The 4,389-nt window shown below is 43.9% G+C and overlaps 1 pseudogene; it reads right to left on the bottom strand.

Annotated features, from left to right (window-relative positions):
• Positions 1-1,813: 1,813 nt before the first annotated feature.
• LOC101951212 (olfactory receptor 52R1-like) lies at positions 1,814-3,969 on the bottom strand (annotated as a pseudogene).
• Positions 3,970-4,389: the final 420 nt, after the last annotated feature.

Genomic DNA, 4,389 nt, shown 5'->3' on the forward strand with positions numbered 1-4,389 from the left:
GTTATGTTAGTGGGCATGGGTAGTTCCCGAATTGAAGCCACCTTTTCTTGTGCAGGTGATTGACCTCCTTGAGACAATGTGATACTTAAAATAAAACTTCTGGGACCATTAGTTGTAACTTTGTTGGATTACATTTTAATCCTGCATATCTTGAGTTTCTATTGCTAAACAAATGTCATCTACATTTTAAAATTGAAGGAACAATAATTCACACCATGTAAAGTATCAGGGGGTAGCCGTGTTAGTCTGTATCTACAAAAACAACAAGGAGTCTGGTGGCACCTTAAAGACTAACAGATTTATTTGGGCATAAGCTTTCGTGGGTAAAAAACCTGACTTCTTCAGATGCAACACACTGTGTAGAGTCAAGCACAGGAGTTTATTACGCACAGCGCTGGAAGAGTGTCACTTTGCTTATTAGGCTCAGAGACCCTGCAGAACAATTAATTACAATAGATTATATAGGGTGCTCATTGGGCAGAGAGAAGCAACGGGGATGGGTTTCCCCAAGCCCCTGGACAGGTTCTAGCAGCAAGACAAGATAAGCACAATAATCCAATGGTCTAAAAGATTACATAATGGCTCCACCCAAGCCTTAAATTAACATATTGCTGACACACAGGTAATTACCCCCAAACTATGTCTATTAAAGTGTATAGGTTAAATCCTAATTTTGGGGTCCAGGGGAATGAGGTAACAGCTCTCCTGGTTGACCAACGGGTACATTCCTGGAGATTTAAAGCAAAAGGCAGTAATTAGTACTTAACAACAATAATTGTTTATAAATGTACCCTTGCATTTCTGTGGGCTAGGATTGGCATACATCTGTGAGGGGAGGGTGTCATAACTCATGTCAATTATATCGGGCCTCTTCCTGAACTCTGTCTGGGGTCTGAGGCGTATTGTACCACTATCTCCTCCCTGCATTAGGGAGTAACCATGAGGCCTTTCTCAATGCTTCATGTGTCTATAACTTGCAATAAGGATGCCCAATAACATTCGGAGTTATGCTGACTCCGCTCACTGACTTGAAACTCACAAGGTTATTTGTTTACCCCAGCTTCCACTTAGCTATGTATTGTTCTCTGTTAGCCAGCCCCCATAGCCCAAGCCAAGCTGTGGACTCTGGGCCTATATGAAAAGTTCTCAGAAGAACTTTTAAGCTCTTACATCCATAGCTAATGGATTCTGACCCTTCAAAATAGAAGAGATGGTTTAGAAAACCTTGACAAAATTCATTTCATTTGCCCATGGAACATGGCCAAACTATTATGTAGCCCTTGGGGTCAGACTTGAAATGTAAACTGAACCCCTTCTACTGTGGCTTTGGGATTGGTAGATTGAATCAGGTCAGGCATTTTGGATACAACAGCTGTACAACCTGGAGTCACTTGATTCAACTTTCGATAGTCAATAGTAAGACACCATGACCCATTTTTTGTACTAGCCGGATTGGAAAGTTGCATATTGAAATACACTTACAAATGATTCCCTGCTGAAGCAATGATTCAATGGTGTTACCAATATGAGGTGAGGCCTGAAAAATTGGAAAACGTTGTCATTCCTAGGAAAATCTGAAATGGCTACTTTGCATGAGAGAGGGGTGGGTCCTCGGCAGAAGAGGTGGGGCATTTACTAACAATTAGAAAGGTGGCAACTCTATGAATTGTGCATAGATCAATTCCCTAATTTGCCACACCAACACAGCATAGTAAGGTCAGGAAAGGATTTAATGTCTCTCTGACTGTCCAGCACCATATCACCAGCCAGCTCTGCATGGAGGTCTGAGAGCCAGAGCACCAGGAGAAAAAAATTAGGTGCCTTTATGAGTAAGGAGCCGAAGCAGCCTATCCCGGATCTGTTTGGTTCTCACCCCATAGATGATGGGATTTAGCACAGGGGGCATCAAGAGGTACACATTGGCAATGAGAATGTGGAAATGCAGGGGCACATTCTGGACAAACCGGTACATGAGAGAGAAGAAGAGACTTGGGATGTAAAAGGCTAAGATGACACAAAGGTGGGAGATGCAGGTCCCAAAAGTCTTGCTCCGGGCGTCCTTTGTGGGGAGGCTGAAGATGGCCCTGAGGATCTGGGTATAGGACAGGGCAATAAAAATCACATCCAGACCAATTACACAGACTACCCACAAAGAGACCGTAGTAACTACTGACACTGGTGTCGGCGCAGGCCAGCTTCACCACGGCCATGTGGGCACAGTACGGCTGGGGGATGATGTTGGTTCTGCAATATGGCCATTGCCTTACCAGTAAGGGAAAGGGCAATGCAAGCAAGCCACTGCGCAGCATTATGGCCAGGCCCATATTGGCCATCACGGGGTTTGTCAGGATGGTGGAATATCTCAGGGGATAGCAGATGGCCACATAGCGATCCAAAGCCATGGCCACGAAGATCCCAGACTCCATCACAGAGAAGCAGTGATAGAAGTACAACTGGGTGAGGCAGGCACTGAAATCGATCTCTCTGGAATTGAACCAGTATATTGCCAGCATTTTGGGCAGGATGGACGTAGATACACCCAAGTCGGTGACAGCCAGCATGCAAAGGAAATAGTACATGGGCTCATGGAGACTTGGCTCTGTCTTCACGGTGAACAGGATGGTGAAGTTTCCCAAGATGGCTATGATGTACATGATGCAGAATGGGATAGAGATCCAGACATGGGCTGCTTCCAGGCCAGGAATGCCCAGCAGGATGAAGGTGGAGGGGTTGGTGAAGTCAGTTGTGTCTAGTGCATGTACCGTAAGTTCCAGTGGCTTCCTGTATGTGCCCAGGCTTTAGGATGATTGTTGCAGTACAAATGCCTGGATGGAGAGACAATGTTCATATGAAACACTACATGCACTACTGGAGGCTCTTCTCATGGGTGAGGCAGATTGGTCGCTCTTCACACACTGAAAAATGACATGTTCATTATTTAGAGAAATGAATTATGAACAACTGACCCTACTAATGCCAATTCCATATTCTATGGGGCTCCCTGCATCAATAATTCCTGCATGTCATGGTCTGAGAAAGCTTAATGAGCACCAACAGGAAGTGAGTGTGAATACTGGCTATCCATCATTGTTCCTGTTAAGGCTGAATCTGAACTCTGTCACTCTGAGTACAGAAGTGGGGCCCGCAAGGATTTTAAAAATTATTAGTTGCCTTAAAGTTTAAGGCTTGTACTAAACTCCCAAGGTTTCACATTTTCTCCGACCCTGGCTTGGCAAACGCTGCCACCACCCAAATGCAAACAAATAAAACCTTTGATCCCAGGAAGGAGCTCTTGCAACTTCCTCCCTGAGGGGTACCATCCAGGGAAGAGCTGAGAAAGAAAACAAATGAAATTAGCTGTGGTTACCAGCTAATCGAACAACATGCACAAACCTCTTAGCACACCAAACATCCAATCCTGTTCTTAAAAAAGGTCATTGTTATTAAAAACAAAAAGAAAATACATCTGGAACTTAGGCTTTTGCTAGATTTTAAAAGAGCAATTTCAAAAATCAAGCACCCAAAATAGCTTTCCTGAGGGGTCACCTTAAAGGTTACGAGCATACAAAAGCATCTGGGATGAGACCAGAAGAGTCCACAAGCCAGTAAGAAAGAAAAGACATAATCCTAATCGCGTTTAGTTAAACATTCTGATCTACTTACACATTTGGAGTTCAGATAAGTGGTTCCAGGCATAATCTGATAATATATGATTATACCTGGCTTAAGTTGCCTATGGCATGGCTGCTCCGTCCCTCCAGCCCAGAGAACAACAGACAAAGGGAAAGTTTCTTGACCTATTTTAAAAAGTTTTACCTTAATGGAGTGAAACCCAGGCTAAAAAGTCCATGCTGTAGGGAGTTCTGTTTTCACTTGATTGCTCAAAATCTGAGATTGGGGGGGGGGAAAAACATTGCCAAGACATGTGCTGGGGAAATCATCCCAAATAAAACATACCGCAGTGGGCATCGTTGACAGCAGCTCCATGGAAACACCTGCTCGTTCGCAGCAGTGGGCAAAACAAAGGCAATGTTTGGATGCCTAAGGAATGGGATGAAGAATAACCTGCTCTGGATATGCGCTCAGTTTTGGTTACTCAGTCTCTCTGAAAGGGTTCCCATATGCAGACAGATTGAAAAGTCTGGGACTGTTCAGTTTAGTGAAGAGACAAAGAAGTGGGCATATGATAGCAGAGAGCAAAATGAAGAACGAACTGATGACATTTAAATGGACAAACAGAGAAGAGTTCCCAACCAGTAATATCAATAGACCCTTATTACTTCCAATGGGCTAAATCCCCAGAGCTGAGGCAAATTATCAGCAAAACTGATTGGCAGGAAAAATGAAGACAGAAAAACAGGAAGGAAAATTGGGAGTTCTTTCAGAAGA

Source organism: Chrysemys picta, chromosome 1 (genome assembly GCF_011386835.1).
Source record: "Chrysemys picta bellii isolate R12L10 chromosome 1, ASM1138683v2, whole genome shotgun sequence".
Taxonomy (NCBI): Eukaryota; Metazoa; Chordata; order Testudines; family Emydidae; genus Chrysemys; species Chrysemys picta.